The sequence below is a fragment of the Myxine glutinosa genome, chromosome 1 (assembly GCF_964187855.1).
Source record: "Myxine glutinosa chromosome 1, kmMyxGlut1.1, whole genome shotgun sequence".
Taxonomy (NCBI): domain Eukaryota; kingdom Metazoa; phylum Chordata; class Myxini; order Myxiniformes; family Myxinidae; genus Myxine; species Myxine glutinosa.
Genome location: NC_136261.1, coordinates 200,596,647 through 200,623,241, shown reverse-complemented (window position 1 = coordinate 200,623,241; position 26,595 = coordinate 200,596,647). Strand labels below are relative to the sequence as shown.

Sequence of the window (26,595 nt, the reverse complement as noted above, 5' to 3'; positions counted from 1 at the left end):
TGACCAAGTGATGTGGCTATAAAAGGATATTTTTCATTTATTGTTTAATCGATTAATTATTTAAAAATTTCGATTAATGACTTGTTTAATTAATTTTCCAAACGTTACAGCTTCAGACGAATCACTGCTGGTTTAGGTATGCTATTAGCCAATTGATTAAGAAAATATTTTATGATTATCATTTATTGATTTTAATTATGCAATTAATCAATCAATTATTGTACACCTCTACCTCCCAATACAGTCTCGATGAGCTGCACGTCGGTATTGCCGGACGCTGAAGGCTCACAGACGAATAATTTGGCATGGGGGCGGTGTACTTTGAATGTAAATGTACTTGTTTTTTTTTTGTTTCTTCGGTGTTTAATTTTCCTGTTGGTGCATGTATTTTATGTATCTTATCAGTGTTTTTTGACATCAATACTGCAGGTAGGCATTCTTTGGTCAAAGTGAACTGCTTTGTGTTTCTTTATTGTATTATTTCATAAACTTTATATACATATATGTACATACACAACTGGTTTAATCGCCAGTCTCTCTTCTCGTTATATAATGTGGGCAGCGTATTTGTTCTTTCACATAGAAACAGAATGTGAAAGTCATCCTTTTCCAATGCAGTGCATTGATGCGAAAAATTAAATGCAAAGAAAAAAAAACAAAAAACTTTGGCTAACGTATACAATAATTGTTTTGCTACTTTTGGGAGGAAGGAGATCGCCGTGCAGCTCATTGAGACTGTATTGGGAGGGAGAGGTGTACAATAATTGATTGATTAATTTCAGAATTAAAATCAACAAATAATGATCCTACAATATTTTCTTAATCAATTGGCTAATAGCATACCTTCCGAAGCTGTAACTTTTGTGCCTGAGAGCTCAAAAGGTGCCTGAGATAATGCCCAGAAGAGAACGGAAATAAATAAGTACTTGATTATATATAATAACCACCTTTAGAGGCCATTTGGGTGTTGATTAATTGATTGATATGATATGATTATTGATTATTGATATGATATTAATTGATATGATTAATTGATCGACTTGATTAATCGATAATAATTAAATAACTCTTCAATTAATTGATTAATGAAAAAAACAAAAAAATACTGTTTTTCCCCAAGCACTTGCTCACTATTGTGCCGAAATTTCAGCTTCCTAGCTCAAAGGATGGCTGAGATATTGACAGGACAAACATACAATAAAGAAACCGGAGTGAAAACTGAGCCCCCCCCCCCCCTTCCTTTCGGTGCCTGGCAATGACGTCATGCAGCATCTGGAGATGGCATATGAAAGGAGTGGTGTTCAACTATTTTATCGATATGCAATATTCAGCTTCTGACATTGGTTGTAATCTCCTTTAACTGGCGTGAAAATGCACAATGGATAGCCCTTCCAGGACCCAAAGTATCCCCTCGTTTTAATACGATTACATTTTGAGGAGCATGTTGTGATGTTTTGACGTTTTATAACTGGAGCTCATCCTGTTTTTATTATCTTGCCAAAACGAAGTTTTTGCAAGATGTATTAGTCAGCTTGTATGTTTGTTTGTTTTTTTGTTTGTGGTTAATCATTTTTTTTTCACGTTTAGATCACTCTGTAGACCACAGTTATTATTGGAAACTCCTGTAACTTCGCATATCAGAGTCCTATAGAGATACCCTTCAGCACACAAAATTTTGAAGGTCAAGGTCAAAGGTCAAGGTCACTTTGTGGTCAATCATGGAGGTCGACGAAACACTAATTTTTTGAGTAACTTTGATCGGATCGTCTCCAAACTTCATGGGAATCTAGTATATGGTCCGGCGCTCAGCTGATTAGTTTTTGGTGGCGATCGGCCTTGACCTTCATGGTTAGCGCTGGAGGTCGAAAATTATTGACCCCAAGGTCAAATTTTGAAATCGTAGGTACCATATCGAGTAATACCTCATATGAATGCCCTTGATGAGTGCTTCCCAGATCTGTAAACAGTTTGACGCTATGACGTCATTTGATGACGTCATGACGAAAAAACGGAATTTTCACATTTTGGCAAGATACGGTTCACCCTGTGGGTGACATATGTTCATTATATCTTTGTTCCAGGGGTTAATTTAAGAATCGTCACTGAACCTGAGACACCTTCCAATTGGAGTTCTCTTTTACTTTCGATTGTAGTTCCTGTTGTAGTTTTTTTAAATCTCGGTGAGGTTCTGCTTTATCACTCGAGTTGCTCGGTTTTATCACTTTATCAGTTTATCAGTTTATCAGGAACAAAGTCAGAGCTCCTTAGCTTTAGGTTCTGCTAACTCTGTTTTTCAGATCCTTGTACTTTAAATTTGGAAAATATCCACATTATATTTACACCAATGTCATTGTGTACTGTTGCTTTAATTACCCTCGCCTGAGGAGAGGGTATTGCATTTGTGTCCGTTTGTTTTTTCTGTCTGTTTGTCTGTCTGTCTTTGTTTGTCCGCACAGAATAAATATGATTTTCTCTGCAACCGTTGGTCCAATTGACAGAAAATTTTCACCAAAAGTGCAACTCCACCTGTATAATTTTTGTATGATAATTATGATGTCATAGGTCACATGGTATGGGTGCCATCTTGGGAAAACCGAAAAACTTTGCACCTCCATATCTCTGAAAGCGCTGCGTAGAAAAAATTGAGACCTGGCTCATTGTAAAGAACTCTCCATGGGGAATAAAATATGTTAATGATGATGTCATAGGTGGCGACATTATGACGTCATAATTTGACAAGTGCAAAACTTCATCCGATCAAGATTTAATTTCTTGAGTGTCATCTCGGAATAAATTGGTGGTGGGAAAAAACGATGACGTCATCGGTCATGTGGTTCAGCCGCCATGTTGGAAAAAGAGAAAAAATTGAGACATGGCTCATTGTAAAGAACTCTCCATGTGGAATAACCTCCTCCATGTTAATGATGATGTAATAGGTGCCTCATTATGACGTCGTAATTTGACGAGTACAAAACTTCATCCGATCAAGATGCGTTACACATGTCCATAGAGTATTTGTGTTCCCCCTCCCGCCCCCCCCCCCTGCCCCCACCCGGACCCTCAGGGGCTTTTCATCTGCATAAAACCAAAAACCTGAGTACAACCGCTAGGTTTCAACTCATTCCATCCAGCGGTTCAGGGGGGCATATAAGTAAATCAGACACAAACAGTGTAAGTTCAGAGGGCAACTCAATGGGTGTTACTGGTGTATTACCAGTGTAAAAATGGTGTATTACCTCTCCAAACCCCGGTTATGGTGTACCTCAGAGTCTGGAGCGGGAACACGGCAGAAAGAATTGTTATTTTGAGTGTTCTAATAGACCATGGTAAAACCACACCAATGCAATTGTAGAACAAAACAAGCAATTGTATTAAGAACTGGCTTAGCGGCTAGGGTGCCAGCTTAGGATCCTAGGATCCTGGGTTCGAATCCCGGTCGATCACTGAATTAACGCCAGGGGGGTTGACTCAGCCTGTCATCCTTCCGAGGTCGGCTAATTGAGTACCAGTTCACTGGTAATTCCCTGCTTGTCGTAAAAGGTGACAAACAGGGTTGGCGGCAGGAAGGGCATCCGGCCGTAAAACATTGCTTCAAAAAGGGGACCGAAAAACAACAACAACCACGGTGCCCGAAAAAGGCCAACCCCCGCTTGCGGGGAAAAATGGCCTCTAAAGGTGGTTTTTTTTTTTGGTTTTTTTACATACACAATAATAACACTGAAAAGTAGGTTTTGGAATCCTACAGTAAAGGCTAGCTAGTACGGAGGATAATAGAGAACAGTGGAACTAGGAAAGGGGCTGTGATCAAACGGTTCGGACAGGACGAGACAGGAAACTCCCTTTCGGCACATTTAATGAAACTAGGCAAAGATGGCGGCAATCAACTCGCTCACACGAGCCATCAGCAAGAAGCCGGAAATCTCCTCCCTTTCCGGTGCAAATTATAAGAGAAAAAAAAAGTAAGAATTACAGGTTTGCTCTGCACCAACATGGCATCAACATATTGCAAGAAAACATTCATAAGCAAAGCAGGAAACGTTCACGTATATCGTACGCATAACATCAGAGACTTTCTAACAGCCACCCCCAAATTTGTGGAATAAATTTGTAAAAAAGGGAAAGTCTTTCAGTCCATTCACCCCTCACCCATCATCCTCAAGCTTCGACAGCCGGATCAATTTAGCAAGTGGTCGAACATAGTTCTTGCCACGAACTTCAACGCTGGCAGTTTGAGCACAGCCATCTGAGCCCGGAAAGGTCTCCATGACCTTACCAACTGGCCACTGGACACGAGACAGCTGGGAATCGACGATCAGCACCACATCGTCTGTCGTCAACTCGGTACTCTCCTTTTGCCACTTCTGTCGAGGCTGGAGACTGGGGAGGTAATACTTAATAAAGTTGGACCAAAATTGATCGGCAAGGATCTGGCTGTGACGCCAGCGACGGCGTCCGAGGAGCTCCGTAGCAGGATACACCACTTGAGGTAGCGATGCGTCACGCCATCCCATCCCAGTAGCACAGAGGGAGTAACAGGATCAATATCGGCTACGTCTGACGATACATAACCCAAAGGCATGGAGTTGAGGATGCCCTCAACTTAAATGAGGACCGTGCGCAGCACAGGCTCCGTCACAGTACGGGTTCCAACTACGACCCGTAGTCTGTTCTTCACCGACCTGATTTCTCGCTCCCATATTCCGCCAAAATGTGGTGCATTGGGCGGTTTGAAGCAAAAGCTCACGTGCTGGTTGGCGAGACGCTGGGCGAGAACAGGTTCGAGGGCAGAGAAAGTTTGACGAAGTTCGGCATCTCCCCTTCGGAAGTTGGTGCCTCTGTCTGATAAGATCTCGTGAGGTTTCCCTCTACGGGCGATGAGGCGACAGACGGACATTAGGAAGGCATCAGCATTAAGGCCCTCCAGATGTATGCTGTGGGTAGTGAGGCACTTGAAGATTATACCCCAGTGCTTCTCCGTTCGTCTTCCAATTTTTATGGTGAAAGGACCGAAGCAATCCACTCCAGTAGAGTAGAAGGCAGGCTTGTATAGTCGTAACCGAGCAGGGGGTAGATCAGCCATCCTGGCACCTCTGGATTGGCACGCCATCTTCGGCACTCGTGGCATTGATGTTGGTGTCGACGAATAGCCTCTCGACCACGCGGAATCCAGTACTTGCGACATTCTTCAGCGAGAATTCTCTCCGGACCACAGTGAAGCAGTTGGTCATCATATTCTTGAATGAGGAGCTTGGTTACTGGGTGATGAGGATCTAAAACAATAGGATACACAGCATCTTGTGCAAGGACATCCGCGTGGTGTAGTCTTCCTCCTACTCTGATGAGACCAAGGGTACGGTCATATTCAGGTGAGAGAGATGCTAGTCGACCTCTGATGGGTAAATCCATACCCGTGGCAAGTATCTGGACTTCGTCCGGAAAACTATCGTGCTGTGAGCGTTGAAGCAGAATATTCTCTATCTCCCCACGCTGGTGAGCGCTTAAGGTAGGACAGTCTTGATTGGAGGCCACCCCGTTGGGACACTGCTGTGCAGCCACAACCAGAGCGTTCCAAGTCTCATACTGTGAAGGGTCAGGTAAGGCCTGTATGTCCACCGACATCGTTCCACAGAAGGTCGACTTCCGGAGCTCAGTCACATCACTTTGTTACAGTTCGCTGGCCGGCCCTTGTAGTGACCAGCCCAGGTTGGTACAAACTGCTACTGGAGCACCCTTTGGGCGAAATCACACAGGTTGCTTTGTTAAGATGAGGTGCGGGTAATCTGACCCGATCAATATTGTTGGTTGAGCCTTGTTAATCAAAGGGAGTGATATCCCAGCTAGGTGGAGGTGCCCTTTCTGGAGATCGGCCACTGGGTATGAATACTCAGATAAGCGCAGCATTGTCGCAGTGAATGCTGCATCTATCCCATACCTTTGGTTCGGGTTCTCGACCGATGATATTTGAAGCTTGACAGAAGCCCCGGTACACTGCAACGTATCTTCTCGCACTGTCTTGAGCAGTAATGTTTCAGGTTTACCCACCAGGTTCAGCCACTCCATTATTGAATTCAAAAGCATCGTCCTTTCTGAACCATCGTCTAGAATGGCATCGGTCTCTATGGATCCTTGTGGGCCATGAAGAAGCACCTTTACGACCTTTAACAGGACACCATGTAGACGGGAAGGTTTGTCAAGGTACTCTGCAGGTGGTGCGGAACCTGTCATTAGGACGGTATCGCTGGATCTCTGCGCTGCATCATGTAGGATGGTTAGGTGCAACTCGTTGCAAGCAATGCATGGCTTCCTAAGTGTACAGCGATCAGCTGGGTGTGACTGACCGCACCTCCAGTAACGGTCATGTTCCCTTGTCCACTTAATAATATGGTCTGTGGAAAGCTTCTTGAATTCCGCACAGGAACCGAGGTAATGATCACTGGTGTCACAATGAGGACAATAAGGCTTGGTCTTGGTTGTTGAAGAAACATTACGCAATGGCTGTGGCCTTGTGCCAGCTATTGGTGACAGAGTTGTGAAACACCAATGCCCGTGATTCTTTCTTCTTGAAAGATAAAGAATGATGTTCCTTTCTCTCTAAGGCCGAAAAAAATATATTGCTGGTCTCTGGTCAGACCAAAGTTCCAGACTTCATGCGGCGATGCGCTTTTTTTTTTTCTTTTTTTTTTTTTTGAAAAGCACGGATTGCAGATATAAAGGTGTTGTTTTTTGTGTCCTCATGCCTTGCGGTCCTCCTCACCTGCCGTGGCACCATCCAGAGAGAAATTAAAGACAGCCAATGGGACTGGTATGCCTTTTTGTAAATGATGAAAACAAGCTTAAGTTATTTTAAAATGAGTTTATTGTGAAAATCATTCAGTTCTTCAAGCATATTATAGACTGCCATTTCGTTCTCGAGATCGCCTCGCCGTACCGTCAAACATTCCAATGCGTCGATCGCGTCAACACTGCGCTTGTGCATCGTGGTAGTAGTCGAACAGGCCTATGGTCTCCCACGATCTCTTCTCCCAGTCCACCGGATTATCACAGACACCTACAACTTCATGACACACGAGATAGGATCCAGGCCCAACTAACGAGACCACCCGCAGCTCTCTCGGCCTTCTGGTTGCTTCACACGAACCCGACAAAGAACGTCTTCGTTTCAATAAATGACAACATCCAGCCGATTGGATTCATGACGTCACGGCACACAAAACTACTCATATCTTTGGAACGGCTGGTTAGATTTGAACAAACTAAACGAAGTTTTGTCGAGCAGAACCGTGCGCGAACGTCCATACCAATGGCGACTCACAGACCCGTATTTCCCGAGATAGCGCGCCGGCCCGGCAACAACAGGCGCGCGCTGTTGTCGGTACCGTTGGAAAGTTTAAAAAAAAATTGTTGACGCGCAGGGTCAAAATCGATGCGCGCGCTGACCAGAGACCGGAAATATATTTTTCTCGGCCTAATCCCTGGCCCTCGCATTTCTAGAGGACGGCAGCTTGGTTCGCTATACATTTAGCTCGGGACTTCGCCTGCAGCCAAGCTGCCAGATGGTGCAACGTGTAGGTCTGATTAGAATCTGCATTTAAAAGTCGTTGGTTAATGCAGTGCTCAATGAATCCATCACGATAGCTCGGTGGCAGTTTGCTAATTAGCCTGTCTACATGTGAGCCACATCGTAGTTAAAATCCATGCTCACCCTCGAGGGATTGTAACATACCCACAAGGGAGTGCACTGCGAGAGCAAAGTCTTCAAAGGCCTCTGCATCTCCAGTCCTCACTGGTGCCATGTTCATGATAGCACCAATTTTGCTCTGTACGAGTTGACTTGGCTGTCCATACTTGTCCTGCAGGGCCCGTAAGGCCACCGTGTATGGCTTCGGATCATGCATGTAGGCCTGAGCAAGCTTGTAATACACGCAGTTTCCAAGATCCAACTCAACATTTCCTCCACCTGCAGCTCCCTCTGTGCACACCTTACACTTGAATGTAGCTGCCACACTGGTTAATGACCCTCTCAGACCACTACATTTTTGATGAACCCACTCAGCGCACATTGTACATTGAATGGAGTTCACTCTGACACCCTTCCTGCACACAGCACACGGCCACTTCCCAGTTCTTTCCACCTCACCACATGCTTTACCACTTGCCATCACCTTCGTTTTTCCGTTATTCACCTTCAGACCTTTTGTCTCCATACATTCCTTCTACTTGTTCATTGGTAGCTTAAGGTGGGTTAAGAGTACTTGATAATTGTACTCCTCTGACAAGTAGGTGTGATTACTTATCAGGCTATCCAATGCCAGCTTGAGAAGGGCAAAGTCACTTTCTCTGCCACTCTGGAAATAAGGCAGACTCGGTTTCAGTACGCCATAGGATGAGGCTAGTAGTAGGTCCATGAGGTTGGGTGTTGCAGGTGTCGCAGATGGGTGAACTGGATGCCCATGTGGTGAAGTTGAGTGTGGTAGATAGGGTGCATAATGGCATGGTAACATGTTAGGATGAGAATTTGAAGCTTGGAATGGAGCTATGGTAGTGGATGAATATGCTAGGGCATGTCCACCGGTTGAGGGCCCCGTAGGCACTGCATGGGGGCCCAGGTTCAATGAGACTCCATCCAGAATATGCAGTTGGATGAGTTTGCTTCACCTTCTCATTCGGTGATGTATTGTCATTAATGATTAATTGAGGAGTGGATTGCAGGTCGGCAGTGATGGCAATTGCCGGCTCTAGCCGCAGTAGCGGCAGCTGCGTTAGCAATAGTTTGTTTGGTTGAACTGAGGGAGTACATGACGATCCACCACCGTGCAGAATCGTATGCTGGGCAGTAAAGGTTGGACGCCCGGTTGGAGAGTATGGTTCCACATGATCACTGGTATGGATCCCAGTGATCATCACTGGTATGGTTCCACATGATCAACTGTTAAATAAATGAAAAGGAAGGAACATTAAGAAATGAACGGCACACAAATGGTAAATACTACAGGTAAGGCCAAAAAATATATATTGCTGGTCTCTGGTCAGACCAAAGTTCCAGAAATGATGCGGCGATGCGGTTATTTTTTTTAAAATATTTTTTTTAAAGCATGGATTGCACATATAGAGGTTTTTTTGTGTCCTCATGCCTTGCTGTCCTCCTCATCTGCTGTGGCGCCATCCAGAGAGAAATTAAAGACAGCCAATGGGACTTGTAGGCCTTTTTTTTTTGTAAATAATGAACACAAGCTTAAGTTATTTTAAAATGTAATAATTCTGAAAATCATTAAGTTCTTCAAGCATATTATGGACTGCCATTTCGTTCTCGAGATCGCCTCGCCGTACCGTTAAACATTCCAATGCGTCGATCGCGTCAACACTGCGCATGCGCAAGTGGTCTAACAGGCCGATGGTCTCCCACGATCTCTTCTCCCAGTCCACCAGATTATCACAGACACTTACAACTTCATGACAAACGAGATAGGATCCAGGCCTAACTAACGAGACCACCCGCAGCTCTCTCGGCCTTCTGGTTGCTTCACACGAACCCAACAAAGAACGTCTTCGTTTCAATAAATGACAATATCCACCCGATAGAGGCCTTGCATCGCATGAGCGTCGTCCATGGCAACCGTTTCCGGCCGCCATCTTGGGTGGCATAAACAACAGGGTGGGAAAGCTGTCGTTTGATCAGACGGACCTGTCGGTTTACGCTCGTAGCTTGCCCGTTGAGGCGTTTTCGCAGCATTGCGAGAAACTGAGGCTGTGTCATCTGCCTGTGGACCCGTGTGGACCCACAAGTATGCCACACACTCCTCAGCTTCGTTGCTACTCTTGGTGAAATTTCACCCAATTGGGTGAAATCGGTCCGAGTCTGGTGATTTGGTGAACGAATTTGATATTGGTCGAAATCTGGTGAAATATCAACAATACGAGGGGGCGGGGCATGTTAAGTAGTTAAGAACCAACAGGAAGCCAGTTCGGGGCACTGCCGATGGGGCCGCAGTCAGCCACATCACCAGTACAACACCATGACAGGCAAACATTGTGCAAGGCAAGCAATAGCCACGCCCAGGACCTTTGATAGACAAGGGGGAGGGGCGTACAAGAAGCGGGCCACACTGGCCACCGACAATCAAAGTGCGACCAATGATACCTCGGCCAATCAGTGAGGGAGGTGCAAACATTCGGCCAATCGGTGCAGAGGGCGAAAAAGACCTACCAACAAGCGGCGCGCTGATTGGAGGGAAGGGCTGGTGACGTCAGACCATGGCAAATGATGAGGCCGTTTTGCAAACTTTACGCAACTCCTTTCGTTAAAAAAAGTTTGTTCGACAGTTCATTTGTCAATAAAGTTTGTATCGTAAACAATATTTACAAGTTTGTTATCATTTAGCAGTCGATATCAAATGAAACCTTGGCATTTGGTGAAATCTACTTCAATTTGGTGAAATTTAGGCACCCGATTGGTGAAATTCGAAAAACCCGAGTGGCAACACTGCTCCACAGTCCACACACACTCCACAAGTACGCCACACGCCACACGTACGCCACACATACACCACACATACACCACACATACTCCACACATACTCTACAAGTATGCCACACGCACTCCACACGCACTCCACACATACACCACAAGTACGCCACACGTACGCCATACGCACTCCACATGTACGTAACAAAATGCTTAATCCTGCTTTTTGCTTCGCGGGCGAAGGTAACAACCTCATGAGCCATATTCTCACCTGAGAGCTGCAGTCAAGGCAGCTATGAATCCGTTTTAGCGTTGTGTCGTCCGGAAAACGGTAGAATGACGATCCCGATCCCTTATGAAATCGGGCTGTACATCCGACAGCACAACAACTCTTTACCATCATGTAGGGGGCAATTTATATGTGAGACGAGTTTCAAATTGCCGCCATTACGTATGGTGGCAGAAGCAATGTTTTGCCACTCAAGCGGTCATGTGACTAAGACGATGACGTCACATGCAACTTCACAATTGGATTCATGACGTCACGGCACACAAAACTACTCATCTTTGGAATGGCTGGTTGGATTTGGACAAACTAAACGCAGTTTTGTAGGGGAGAACCGTGCGTGAACGTCGATACCAAATTGGAAAAAAAAAATTGTTGACGCGCAGGGTCAAAATCGATGCACGCGCTGACCAGAACCCGGAAATATATTTTTCTCGGCCTAATAGGAATACAACAACAACAACAACAACAACAGGCATTTTAAGGCCATTTTCCCTGCTAGAGCGGGGGTTAGCCTTGCGGGTCCCATGACAATCTTCTCCATTTTGCCCTATTTTCTGCATCTCTCCTTGTTAACCCCCTTGCCAGCATTTCTTCTTCCACCATCTTTAGCCAAGTCTTTCTCGATCTTCCCCATCCTCTACTTCCTTCTACATTCATTTCCATCACTCTTCTCAACCAGTCACTTTCATCCTTCCTCAATATATGACCAAACCATCTCAACCTGTTCCTCTTCACAGCATCAATCACAGGCAATATTCCCATCATCTTTCGCAATTCATCATTTGTCTTCCTCTCTCTCAACGATACTCCACACATCCACCGAACCATTCGCATTTCCACCTTTTCCAGCCTTCGTTGCTGCTCTACATTCATTACCCATGTCTCGCTCCCATAAAGCATAACACTTCTCACACATGCAGCATGCACCTTTCCCTTCAGCTTCAACGACACTCCCCTCCTCGTCAGCACGCCACTCAGTTCCCGAAACTTCTTCCATGCACATCTTACTCGAGCAACCGTTGCCGAGTCTGATCCACCTTCTCCATTCAGCATGTCTCCGAGGTAGCAAAATATATTCACACCTTCCAGCTTCACGCCGTCTCCAAGATCCAACTCAACATTTCCTCCACCTGCAGCTCCCTCTGTGCACACCTTACACTTGAATGTAGCTGCCACACTGGTTAATGACCCTCTCAGACCACTACATTTTTGATGAACCCACTCGGCGCACATTGTACATTGAATGGAGTTCACTCCAACACCCTTCCTGCACATAGCACATGGCCACTTCCCAGTTCTTTCCACCTCACCACATGCTTTACCACTTGCCATCACCGTCGTCTTTCCGATATTCACCTTCAGACCTTTTGTCTCCATACATTCCTTCCACTTGTTCGTCTTCTCCTTCAGTCCATCCATACTTTCCGCAATCAACACCAGATCATCTGCATACAACAACTCCCACGGTAAACCCTCCTTTACATTCCGAGCCAGCACCTCCATCACAGCTACAAATAGTAGTGGACTTGTTACCGACCCCCGATGCACTCCCACCTTCACCTGAAACTCACCACTGTCCCGTCCTTCGTTCTTACAACTGTGCACGTTCTTTTGTACATTGCCATCACTACTCTGATCAACCATTCCTCCACTCCTAACTTCCTCAATGCCTATGTCACTACTTTGCGTGGAACCCTATTGAATGCCTACTCCAGATCAACAAACCCAAGAAACAACTTCTTCCTCCTCTCCATGTACTTCTCCTGCAACTGCCTTACAATAAAAAGTACGTCTGTCGTTCCTCTTCCTGGCATAAATCCAAACTGCATTTCGTCGATCTTCACTTTCTTCCTTATCCTCCTCTGCAACACCCTTTCCAATACCTTCATTCCATGCTCCAATAACTTTATCGTTCGATACGAGCCATAGTCCAGAGGGTCACCTTTCCCCTTGTATAGAGGCACGAGGGTACTCATTTCCCAATCCACTGGAATGCGGCCTTCTTTCACCACCAGATTACAGATCTCTGTCATTCTCTTTACACCCCAACTTCCTGCTGCCTTCAACATATCTCCCACAACTCCCCTCGGCCCTCCTGCTTTTCTATTCTTCATTGCTTTTCTATTTTATCGTTTTATTGTCAACCCTGGTGTTGGGCTAGCGGCTAGGGTGCCGGCTTAGGATCCTAGGATCCTGGGTTCGAATCCCGGTCAATCGCTGAATTAACGCCAGGGGGGTTGACTCAGCCTGTCATCCTTCCGAGGTCGGCAAATTGAGTACCAGTTCACTGGTAATTCCCTGCTTGTCGTTAAAGGCGGCAAAAAGGGTTGGCGTCAGGAAGGGCATCCGGCCGTAAAACATTGCTTCAAAAAGGGGACCGAAAAACGACAACAACCACAGTTCCGGAAAAAGGCCAACCCCCGCTTGTGGGGAAAAATGGCCTCTAAAGGTGGTTTTTTTTATTTTTTTTTAATTGCTTTTATCGCTTCCTCAACCTCCTTCTCAGTTATCTTCTCTGCCGGTCCTAAAACTGGGTTACTCTCGATATTGCTGTCCCCTTTCATTCTCTGCATTCAACAGCATTTCCATATATCTCTTCCATCTTCCTTTATTTCCATCTGGGTCCACAACGATTTGTCCCACTTCATCCTTCAAGCTACTCACCCCCATCACATCACACCTCTCTTTTGCTATCTGCTTTGCAATCCTGAATACCGCTCTTTGACCCTCTTCCGAATCCAAGCGTTCTCCAAACATTTTCCTACATGCCTCCTGCGCCTTTGCTACCTCTTTCTTTGCAGCCTTCTTGGCTGCCTTATAACTTTCATGTTCTGCCTTTTCTGCCCCCATGCCCTTTGCCTTCTGCCACTCCTTGAACTTCTTCCTCTTCTCCTCAACCTCTTTCCAACTTCATCATCCCACCACCATGTTTCCGAGTGCCTCGGTGGTCCTTTAGTCCATCCACATACCTCACCAACGGCTCCCAACAGACTATCTTTCATTGACATCCAACCACTTTCAAGCTCAACCACATCATCCTCTGCCATACTCAGCCTCTCTTTTAATGCCTCCCTCACTGTAATGTATTACTACAGGTAATAGGTATAAACAATACAATAGCAAAATCAAAAGTCAAATATATAAACCCACGTGCCACTTTAGCAAACACACGTGCTGTGCACACAGCCTAGCCACATAGGCCTGAAACCAAATTAGCGGCAATTCAAATGAAACTTCTTTGCATTCAACTTACCACTATTATGCCTTCACCCTCCGAATATTCATTAACACTTTATAGATTCATTTCACAGGATGCTTTGCTGGAGTCTTAATAGCAATAGCTTCATTAAGCTTCACCCTCGTTCACGTGAATTCGGTCCGTTTCACCAAACGGAGCTGACGTCATCAGAACCCACATTACCATAAGTTGAATGCACAAACAAAGAAGGTTACATGGCCCAATTAACACTTTATAGATAAATTCATTTCTACAGGATGCTTCGCTGGAGCTTCAATGTCAATAGCTTAATTAAGCTTCATCGCTCATTCACTTGACAATCAGGCCCGCTTCACCAAGCAGAACTGATGTCATCAGAACCCATGTGACCATAAGCTGAATACACAAATGCAAAGTTACAAGGCCGAATTAACAAACAGCTTGATATTTAATACAGTCGGACCCCGACATTCGCGCGGATATGTTCCTGGGAAATGCTGTGAATGTCAGAACCACGAATGTGGGGGCATTGTTTCAATGGAAAAAGGTGAGATGGGTTCCCTGCAGTTCTTGATTGATAAGGGAAAATAAAAAATCCAGTGAAAAACCAAAAATATGCTTACAAAAACTGCTAAAACGTGAAGTACAGGGCCACAACTGTCGAAGCAGGTCAGAAAATCTGCGACTATTTCTACGAAAAACCATGCCTGTGAAACGAATGTCGATCATGTGGTCGAGGATGGTTTATGTACACACGCTTTATGCGTGACACCTGGAAGATGCTTTTAGAACTGTTATGTGCATAGCAGGTGGGGAATGTGTTATGCGTGGATGAAAGTGGTTTTATGTGTGAAGCATAGAAAATGCTTTTCGAACTATTATGTGCAAAGCGATTGGAAAATGGGTTATGCGCGGCTGTAAGTGGTTTTATATGTATGGAAGAAATTTTTAGAAACATCATGTGTGCAGCTGGTGGGAGATGATTTTTTTTCGCCCACGAAAAACCGCAAACATGCAGAACACAGGGCTGCAAATAGAGAAACAGGTCATATTTTATCAACTGCTAATACGCGAAGCCCGCGAATGTTGGGACAGCAAATGTCGGGGTCTGACTGTATTATATTTCCCCTACTTCTATGATATATATGGTTTTGATACTATGGTTCTGAGTATTGGTGTTGTCTTTATGATTTGTAATACCTGTCTTACTCCCTCACACCGGGAGCGGCGCTATATGATACACGTTTGCATTGAGAATTTGCATGCTTCCCCCACTATGAATCCAAGAGCCTATAAATTGCCTTTTTTTGTTGTTTTTTCTTACGTGCATAAAACTCTCCCGGGCACACCCGAAGTATAACTAGAAGTTTTCAACTCCTTCTGTTCAGCGATTTAGAAATGCATCGAAGTCAAACACTCAGACATTTCTCTAATCTTAAATACTGTCACATCTGCGGCTCTGTTGACACGGTAAGCCTCAGCGCCGGGATCCTTTGTCCCAGGAAATGGCCGAACAGTTTATATACCTACTGCCTGCATTCAATTATTACTCTTTACCGTTCTCCCAAGGTCATCTAAATGAACCAAAATCGACGGCACATGCGCAAAAGGCAGATGGATCAAAGACTTTTTGTTACCTTTTCAAGGGCTTATTTATAATGAATATGGGGGAAAGGGTGGACAAGACGAGCAGATCGGAACAAACCATTCCAATCAAAAGACACAAAGGGAAAGGGAAAAGGGGACAGGCAAACTGTGTACAGTGAAATAAGAAATAAATAAAACCTAACCCCACATAAGGCACGACAGATCACATTGTACAAACATAAAAAATACAGGCGAGGACTTTCCTTTGCCTATGGAAGGCGATGATGCAGCCTGCTCTGGAAGCCGGCAATGAAGTAAACCACCAATGACAACTATCAGGGACGCCTCTTTGCGATGATTTTACCCCCCCCCCCCCCCCCCCCATGCAAGTTGGGGGCCAAATATTCCCCATTCTTCCCTGCTACTCGGATTCGTCAGGCCAGTGCGGTTACGGTCAGAGTGCCGATTGGTCCCCATGGACCCGCCTTATCCCTCTTCTTTCTGTCTCTTCTCTTTCTTTTTTTTCTTTCTTTTTCTCTCTTCCTTTCTTTTTCTCTCTCCCTCGCCCTCGCCCTCTCCCTCTCCCTCTAACTCTGTTGTGGCCCTGACTTTGACTGACTGTGTGCGTGAGGTAATAACCTTTTCCTCTAAGCTTAAAATAACACTTTGTTCATTGTCAATGCGTTGAAATAAAGTATAGTTTGAGTATTTTGTACACCCTTGTTTGTAGTGAGGGGAAATGGGCAGAAGAGTGTGTGGCTCAGGTGAGCCATCACTGTTACACAAGCAAATGCATGTTTAGCAGTTAGTGAGTGAAAGACCTCTCACTTACTCATACTGTACTCAGTTGCCCCTGCTCAAATGATGATTGCACAAGCAAGCCTTTTCAGAATTTCAGAGCAAATCACTGAGCCTGTGTATTTAAACGTGAGGCTAAATTATGTCGCACATTCGATTTTGGAGGGGAACGTGCGATTGTTTTTTATGCCTCCGCCCCCGAAGGTGATCGAAGGCATTATGTTTTCGGGTTGTCTGTACGTATGTCTGTCTGTCTCCGTCCGTTCGTATGGGCTAAACCTCCTTTTTCTCAGCAACCACATGTCCGATTCAGATGAAACTTTCAGGGTAGGAGTGACACCCATGCAGAATATTTTTATGATAATTGTGACATCATAGGTTATGTGGTATGGCAGCCATCTTGGATTAAATGCAAGTAATAAAAAATATACAGTGCATTCAGAAAGTATTCAGACCCCTTCACTTTTTTCACATTTTGTTATATAATGAATGAATGAATGAATGATCGTTTTAAGGCCATTTTTCCCCGCTAGAGCGGGGGTTAGCCTTGCGGGCCCCATGACAATCATGGTTCCCTGTTTGAGGCAATGTTTTTATGGCCGGATGCCCTTCCTGACACCAACCCTTGGTCATGCTCTTACGATGCGCAGGGATACAGTGTGCCTATTCTGAATCGGGGTACACACCGTGATCATTCATCCCAGCAAGCTGGTACTCAATTTGCCGACCTCGGAAGGATGACAGGCTGAGTCAACCCCCCTGGCGTTAATTCAGCGATCGACCGGGATTCGAACCCAGGATCCTAGGATCCCAAGCCGGCACCCTAACCGCTAAACCAACGCCAGGCGAATCGGGCAACGCTGACCCCATTTTGTTATGTTGAAGCCTCATGCTTAAATCGTTTAAATTCATTTTTTCCCTCATCAATCTACACTCCATACCCCATAATGACAAAGAGAAAACATTATTTTAGGAAGTTTTGCAAATTTATTAAAAAGAAAAAAACTGAAATATCACATTGACATAAGTATTCAGACCCTTAACTCAGTACTTAGTTGAAGCACCTTTGGCAGCGATTACAGCCTCGAGTCTTCTTGACGCGACAGGCTTTGCACACCTGGATTTGGGGATTTTCTGCCATTCTTCTCTGCAGATCCTCTCAAGCTCTGTCAGTTTGGATGTGGACCGTCAGTGGACAGCCATTTTCAGGTCTCTCCAAAGATGTTCGATTGGGTTCAAGTCAGGGCTCTGGCTAGGCCACTCAAGGACCTTCACAGAGTTTTTTTTTTGTTGTTTTTTGTTGTTGTTTTTTTGTATACTGAATCGAGGCTCGTGAAAGAGCTAACATTTATTTCACAAACAAATCAACCAGACAAACAAAATATACAAAAAGAGGGAGCGGAAGACAAGATGGGGAGAGAAGGGGAAGCACACAACCACAACATTTGAGAGCAGGGAGAAGTGTGGGAGGGAGAGGGCTTGGGGGCAGGAGGCGTGGGAAGGGGGGGGGGGGGGGGGTGTGAGAAGTATAAAACACAAGGAGACCGAAATTAGCGGGGGTAGAAAAGATCAAGGTTTTGGATGGGGGAGGATAAGAGATGGTGGTGAACAGCTGTTTTAAAGACGTGGAGGGTGGAGTGGGATTGAAGAGAGTGAGGGAGTTTGTTCCAGAGGCGGGAGAAAAGAGGAATGAAGGAGTGAAGGTGAGCAGAAAGTCTTGATTTTGGCAGTTTAACCATAAGAGGGTTGCAGGCAGATCTTGTGCGACCTGTAGGAATATTTGGGGGACAGAGCCCAGAGAGGGCTGGGGGGGCAAGGCCAGAGAGGAGTCGGTAGAAGACGGAAAGACCACCAACCTGCCTGCGGTGAGTGAGTGAAAGGCCCTTGGAGTTAGCTTCATCGCGGGAGATTCCAATGATTCTGAACGCTTTGGTTTCAACAGCATGAAGCCAAGCTAGGTGTGAGGCAGGAGCACCAGACCAGAGGGGAGAGCAGTATTCCATAGAGCTGCGGATGAAAGCCTTGTATGTGGTGAGGAGCTCAGGTGTGCCAAGGAAGGACTTCGCACGACGGAGGATGCCCAGTCGGCGACTGGCTTTGGAGGCCAGATTTGAAATGTGGTTTTCCCAGGAAAGATCATGGCAAATAGTGAGACCCAAAAGCTTGAGTGACAGAACTTCTTGGAGAGGATTATTCAGAAAGTGGATGGGAGGGTTTTCCAGTCGGTCTTTTCGGAGAGACATCGTAAGAGTGTGAGATTTATCAGGATTGAAAGACATGTTCCATTTGTTTGCCCAGTCTGTGATTTTGTCCAGGTCTGCAGAGAGTGAGGAGGCTGCAGACTGCCGATCTGAGGGATGAGGAATGGAGCGACAGAGAGTAGAGTCGTCAGCAAAGTGATAGAGAGGATTTTCAAGAGAGTCAGAGAGATCATTGATGAAGACCAGAAAAAGCACAGGGCCCAGAACACTACCTTGGGGAACTCCAGCCTGAACAGGTAGAGGAGATGAGAGAAACCCATTCAGGGCCACACGTTGACTACGATCAGAGAGGAAGTCCGCCAGCCATGCGTGGAGATTTCCATGGATACCAAAGGAGGAGAGTTTGGTGAGCAGAGCAGGGTGCCAGACCGTATCGAATGCACGTGAAATGTCAAGGGAGACGGCTCTAATTTCCTGTTTGGCGTTGAGGACCTCCATCCATTGTTGAGAAAGCAGAAGCAGCATGTCCAGAGTAGAGTGACCAGGTCTGAAACCAAATTGATGATCAGAGATCAAGCCATTGGAGAAGAGGAAAGATTTCATATCTGAAGCAATGATGGATTCCATGACTTTGCTGATAATTGGGAGAAGGCTGATTGGTCTGTAGTTGCTGGAATCTGTTTTTGCACCTTTTTTGTGCAAAGCAGTGATGTTGGCTGATTTCCAAGCAGATGGCAGATGACCTTGAGCAAAAGAGAGGGTGAAGAGAACAGAAAGAGGGAGTGAAAGAGCGGAAGCACATGATTTTAGGACCCGTGGGCTGATGCCGTCAGGACCAGTTGCAGAATCAGAGTCGAGGGTTGACAGAAACTTTTCCACCTTGTCAGGAGGAAAGGACACAGAGTCCAGGAGCAGCTGGGTACGACTGGGTACGGTGGGTACAGAGAGGGATGGGTTTGGGACACAAGATTTAGAGGCAAACACAGAGTTGAGGCATTCAGCTTTTTCACGTGCGGAGTCAGCCGTTAAGCCGTTTGAGGTGAGGGAGGGGATGGAGGGGGAACAAACACCAGAAACAGATTTGACCAGACGCCACCAGGATTTGGAAGAGGGAGACAGATAAGAGAGTTCGGTCTTGAGTACGGTGAGATATTGTTTCCTGGCTCTCCTGAGGGTGGACACACACTTGTTTCGGGCTTTGTGAAAGGAAATGAGATTTCCTTCCGTTGGATTTGCTTTCCAGGAGACGAAAGCAAGTTGTTTCAGGGCAACAGCCTCACCACAAGATTCCGTGTACCATGGACGGGAGGAAGGGTATGACAACTGAAGACGAGATGGGATAAATCTGTGCATGAGAGAGAGCAATTTACTTTGAAAGAATTCCCAGGATGAGTTGATGTCAGAGGCGGTAGAGATGGGAGACCAGTCCAGATGATTGATGGCTGCTTGAAGACCGTGCCAGTTGGCCTGAGTGAAATGCCAGACTCGTCGACGCTGAGGAGGCTCTCTGAGAATGGTCAGAGAGATGTCCACTTTGACAAGCACATGATCAGATGAGCCGATTGGAGCAGAAGAGCAGCAGACATTTTCAGGGAAGTTTGTCATAACCAAATCCAGAAGAGAAGATGCTCCGTTGACTGAGATCCGGGTCGGGAAATTGACAAATTGTGTCAGTCCCAGTGAGTCGCAGAAGTCCTTTGCTGAAGAGCCATGGCTGGTGAGAGAGGTACCCACACCCAGCCAACTGGCATGGTGACAATTGAAATCACCACATATGAGGAAGAGAGAGTTGGGATGGGTAGATAGAAGTTGGTCCATATTATCAGACAGCGAGATGTAGATGGAGTCATCGCTGTTTGGTGGACGGTACAACACACATATGAACAAAAGGTGGGAGCGAAGGGGAAGCCATAGCCAAAGGTATTCCTGGGGGTGAGGTGGAGAGAGGGCAGTGGAGGGCGAGTGAGGAAGAGTTTTTTATAAAGATAGCAACCCCACCTCCAGGACGAGGCTCAGGTCTATCATACCGGAGGAGGGAGTAACCTGGGAGAGATACCAAGGCATCAGAGACATCATGAAGGAGGAAAGTTTCTGTTAAGCAGATCACATCTGGTTTGCCAGAAGCAACCTGTATGGAGAGATCAGTCAAGTTTGACCGAAGGCCCCGGATGTTTGAGGTCCATACCGTTAATGAAGAGGAAGGGGGAGCATCGGGTCCAGAACAGGGGGAGGGAGGGGTAGGGTAAGATGTGGAAGAGGAGGAAGAGGAAGGGAGAACTGTTGAAGGTGTGTCAGAGATTTCAGAATAGCTTGGAGAAAGGGAAGAATGGGGTGGACAAAAGGTTTGATGGAGATTGGGTGAGGCACAGTGAGGTGTTATTTGAGGAGGGGGAAGAGCGAGGCAGAAGGTTGGGGGAGATGAAGGTGAAAGTTGGAAGGGGGAAGAAGCAGGGAGGATGCTTTGAGGAGGAGGGGTGAGAGGGGAGTCTAGGAGGGGAGGAGCGAGGGAGAGTCTCGGAGGGAAGGGGTGTGGGGGGAGTTTAGGAGGGAGGGGAGGGAAGGGGCAAGGGGGGAGATTTGAAAGGGATGGGTGATGGGGAGGATTTGGAGGGGAGGGGTGAGATTGGATTTTGAAAAGTGTACGATTCATGGGAAACGAACATTTTTTGCAAAATGAGTTTGAGATCTTCGAGTCAAAAATACGTTTGAGGACACTGAAGGAGGGGTGGAGTTCTGGATAGTTTAGGGAATGTAGAAAGGAGGAACTGTAAGAGATGGTATTATATATATTTTTTGGAATGAATAGATTTGGTGAGCAAGACGAAAGCATCCTTTTGTAGGAAAAGAAGAAAAGGGTGTTATAATATATGATAGAAAATAGTTGTTCAGGGGAGAGATTATACATTTCTAACCACGTGATTAACCATGATCTAACCTTTTTCTTTTTTTCTTACCTTGATTCTAACCTTTCCAACCTTGAACCACATTCTAATTTCTAACCATGATCTAACCACGCAGAGTTGTCCCTAAGCCCCTCCTGTGTTGTCTTGGCTGTGTGCTTAGGGTCATTGTCCTGTTGAAAGGTGAACCTTCAGCCCAGTCTGAGGTCCTGAGCGCTCTGTTTCAGATTTTCATTGACGATATCTCTGTACTTTGCTCCATTCATTGTTCCCTCAACCCTGACCAGTCCCCCAGTCCCTGCTGCTGAAAAACACCCCCACAGCATGATGCTGCCACCACCATGCTTCACCATTGGGATGGTATTGGGCAGGTGATGAGCGGTGCCTGGTTTCCTCCAGGCATGATGCTTAGAATTGAGGCCAAACAGTTCAATCTTGGTTTCATCAGACCACAGAATCTTGTTTCTCACAGTCTGAGAGTCCTTCAGGTGCTTTTTTGCAAACTCCAAGCTGGCTTTCATGTGACTTTCACTGAGGAGAGGCTTCCGCCTGGCCACTCTGCCATAAAGCCCAGATCGGTGGAGTGTTGCAGTGATGGTTGTCCTTCTAAAAGTTTCTCCCATCTTCACACAGGATCTCTGGAGCTCAGCCAGAGTGACCATCGAGTTCTTGGTCACCTCTCTTACCAAGGCCCTTCTCCCCCGATTGCTCAGTTTGGCTGGGCGGCCAGCTCTAGGAAGAGTCCTGGTTGTTCCAAACTTCTTCCATTTAAGAATTATGGAGGCCACTGTGCTCTTGGGAACCTTCAATGCAGCAGAATTGTTTTTGTAGGCTTCCCCAGATCTGTGCCTCGACACAATCCTGTCTCTGAGCTCTGCAGTTAGTTCCTTCGACCTCATTGCTTGGTTTTTGCTCTGATATGCATTGTCAGCTGTGAGACCTTATATAGACAGGTGTGTGCCTTTCCAAATCATGTCCAATCAATTGAATTTACTACAGATGGACTCCAATCAAGGTGTAGAAACATCTCAAAGATGATCAAGAGAAATGGGAGGCACCTGAGCTAAATTTCATGTGTCATCGCAAAGCGTCTGAATACTTATGTAAATGTGATATTTCAGTTTTTTCTTTTTAATAAATTTGCAAAACTTTCTAAAATCCTGTTTTCTCTTTGTCATTATGGGGTATTGAGTGTAGATTGATGAGGGGAAAAATGAATTTAAACGATTTCAGCATAAGGCTGCAACATTACAAAATGTGAAAAAAATGAAGGGGTCTGAATACTTTCTGAATGCACTGTATTTCTCAGAAACCGCTGAATGGAAAAAATTTAAACTTGCACATTGTCAAGTACTCCCAATGTGGAACAAAAGCATGATAATGATGACATCATAGGTGAAGTGGTATACCAGCCAAAAATGTTTTAATCGAATGCCTTGTCCTAAATATCTGAAATTGCATGCACATGATCTTTGACCCATTTATATTGAAATATTAAATTAATGACGTCTTAGTTCACATGGTTTGGCAGCCATATTGGATTGAAGTAAAATATTAAATAATTATATCTCTGAAACCACTTACCTCTCACCCTATCAATGCAAAATTTTACAAATGTCATCCAACACCATTGTTGCATATAGTTTGAAAATGATGACGTCGTAGGTCACGGGTTTGGCAGCCATCTTGGATAGAAAAACGAACTTTATCCGATCAACACAAAACTTCACAAACGTGATCCCCTGTCCTTACCTATGCAGAGTGGACATTTTTGATGTCGTATGTCACATGGTTTGTCAGCCATATTAGCTTGAAAGCCGATATTAAAAAAATCCTCCTTTTCCGAAACCGCTTTACCGATTGAAGTGCAACCTGTGCTGTCTGGTAAAAATGTGATGCTTCAAAACAGCTGAAGGGATTTATACCAAACTTGTTTATTTTTAGGACAGTCAAGGAGGACATCTACCCATTGTCACGGGCATGGAATATGTAGCGGCATATCAGCGACAGTTGCATTGCTCTAGTTTATTTTTTATTTTCCTTTTTTTTCCTTATTTCTGTCTTTCCTCAAACTCCTGACATCTTTGAATGAGACACTTAAAACCTTGAGATAATTTTTTTCATTCCTGCAGGCAGTTACGTATCGTGTGGTGCAAGTCACAGATGGGGAAGATGAAGGAGGGACTGGCACAGGTGCCGGAGGGGAAGCGGTGAGTGTGCTAGTAACTAACAGTACCATTGCATGCACAATGTCCGTTTATTGCTTCCAGTGTCCATCCTACACCAGAAGGAAAAGTTACCATGCCAGAAGTTATGAAATGTTCAGTGATTTGAAATAAAAGTTGTCGGACAGTACTTAAATGACCCTGGTTTAGAATAGGTACACCGTATCCCTGCGTGTCGTAAGAGGCGACTAAGAGGGTTGGTGTCAGGAAGGGCATCCGGCCATAAAAACATTACCTCAAAAAGAGAACGATGGCAATTACAACTACATATGGGCAGGGTACAGCCCGAAGTGGAGATCGGTTTCTGAGGTTTGGGACATGGAATGTAGGGACAATGACAGGGAGATCAGGAGAAGTGGTGGAAGTATTGGTCAGAAGAAGAGTGGACATATGTTGTGCTGCAAGAGACGAGATGGAAGGGAAGTGGTGTGAGAATGGTGAAGGGTAGGCAGGGACAGAAATACAAGTTTGCATGGCAAGGGTGCCCGGAGGGCGTGAATGGTGTTGGTGTCCTGTTTTCTGAGGAGTTTGTAGACAGTGTGGTGAATGTGACTAGAGTGAGTGATAGGTTGATGATGGTGAAAATGATTGGAAAGCTCTTGGTGAACGTCATCTCGGGATATGCTCCGCAGGTTGGTTGGAGCGATGAAGAGAAGGACAAGTTCTGGTGTGCGATAGAGAAGCTGATGGAAAACGTGAAAGATGAGGAAGTTGTTGTGGTCGGAGGAGACCTAAATGGACATGTGGGAAGGAGTATGGACGGGTTTGAGGGAGTTAATGGGGGTTACGGATATGGTGTGAGAAATGGAGAAGGTGAAAGCATTTTGGAGTTTGCTGATGGAGCTGATTTGTTGATTTGTAATACTCAGTTCCAGAAAGAGGATAATAAGCTTGTTACGTACACGTCAGGTGGGTCGACGACAACCGTTGACTACCTGATGGTGCGTAGGCGAGATAGGGGCCACCTCCGGGACACAAAGGTGATCCCGGTGGAGGAAGCTGGTTCACAGCACCACTTGGTTGTCTGCGACATAAGGGTGAAAGGTGCGAGGAGAGCTCGGCGGGTGAAGTACCAACCGAGAATGAAGGTGTGGAGGTTGAAAGAGGTGACAGTAAGGGAGGCATGAAAAGAGAGGCTGAGTAGGGTAGAGGATGATGTGGTTGAGCTTGAAAGTGGTTGGATGTCAATGAAAGATAGTCTGTTGGGATCCGTTGGTGAGGTATGTGGATGGACAAAAGGACCACCGAGGCACTCGGAAACATGGTGGTGGGATGATGAAGTTGGAAAGAGGATTGACGAGAAGAGGAAGAAGTTCAAGGAGTGGCAGAAGGCGAAGGGTACGGGAGCAGAAAAAGCAGAGCATGAAAGTTTTTAGGCAGCCAAGAAGGCTGCAAAGAAAGAGGTAGCAAAGGCACAGGAGGCATGTAGGAAAATGTTCGGAGAACGCTTGGATTCGGAAGAGGGTCAGAGAGCGGTATTCAGGATTGCAAAGCAGATAGCGAAAGAGAGGTGTGATGTGATGGGGTTGAGTTGCTTGAAGGATGAAGTGGGACAAATTGGTGTGGACCCAGATGGAATTAAAGGAAGATGGAAAAGATATATGGAAATGCTGTTGAATACAGAGAATGAATGGGATGGCAACATCGAGAGTAACCCAGTTTTAGGACCGGCAGAGAAGATAACTGAGAAGGAATTTGAGGAAGCGATAAAAGCAATGAAGAGTAGAAAAGTGGGAGGGCCGACGGGAGTTGTGGGAGATATGTTGAAGGCAGCAGGAAGTTGGGGTGTGAAGAGAATGACAGAGATCTGTAATCTGGTGGTGAAAGAAGGCCGCATTCCAGTGGATTGGGAACTGAGTACCCTCGTCCCTCTATACAAGGGGAAAGGTGACCCTCGAGTGTGGCTCGTACCGAGCGATAAAGTTATTGAAGCATGGAATGAATGTATTGGAAAGGGTGTTGGAGAGGAGGACAAGGAAGAAGGTGAAGATCGACGAAATGCAGTTTGGATTTATGCCAGGAAGAGGAACGACAGACGCGCTCTTTATTGTGAGGCAGTTGCAGGTGAAGTACATGGAGAAAAGGAAGAAGTTGTTTCTTGGGTTTGTTGATCTGGAGAAAGCATTCGATAGGGTTCCACGCAAAGTTTTGACATGGGCATTGAGGAAGTTAGGAGTGGAGGATGGTTGATCAGAGTAGTGATGGCAATGTACAAAAGAGCATGCAAAGCTGTAAGGACGAAGGACGGGAACAGTGGTGAGTTTGAGGTGAAGGTGGGAGTGCATCAGGGGTCGGTACTAAGTCCACTACTATTTGTAGCTGTGATGGAGGTACTGGCTCAGAACGTAAAGGAGGGTTTACCGTGGGAGTTGTTGTATGCAGATGATCTGGTGTTGATTGCGGAAAGTATGGATGGACTGAAGGAAAAGATGATCAAGTGGAAGGAATGTATGGAGACAAAAGGTCTGAAGGTGAATATCGGAAAGAAGAAGGTGATGCTGTGTGCAGGAAGGGTGTCGGAGTGAACTCCATTCAATGTACAATGTGCGCTGAGTGGGTTCATCAAAAATGTAGTGGTCTGAGAGGGTCATTATCCAGTGTGGCAGCTACATTCAAATGTAAGGTGTGCACTGAGGGAGCTGCAGATGGAGGAAATGTTGAGTTGGATCTTGGAGATGGCGTGAAGCTGGAAGGTGTGAAAACATTTTGCTACCTCGGAGACGTGCTGAATGGAGAAGGTGGATCAGACTCGGCAACGGTTGCTGGAGTGAGATGTGCATGGAAGAAGTTTTGGGAACTGAGTGGCGTGCTGATGAGGAGGGGAATGTCGTTGAAGCTGAAGGGAAAGGTGTATGCTGCATGTGTGAGAAGTGTTATGATTCATGGGAGCAAGACATGGGTAATGAACGTAGAGCA

General features: G+C 45.7%; 1 protein-coding gene across 1 annotated transcript in view; it reads left to right on the top strand.

The window, feature by feature from the left end:
- Positions 1 to 26,595, top strand: part of LOC137433487 (upstream stimulatory factor 1) — an 83,313-nt gene that overhangs the window by 26,625 nt on the left and 30,093 nt on the right. The window contains exon 5 of the mRNA XM_068125817.2: positions 23,587 to 23,664. The gene's annotated coding sequence lies outside the window, so the exon portion shown is untranslated. The remainder of the gene's footprint in view (positions 1 to 23,586; positions 23,665 to 26,595) is intronic.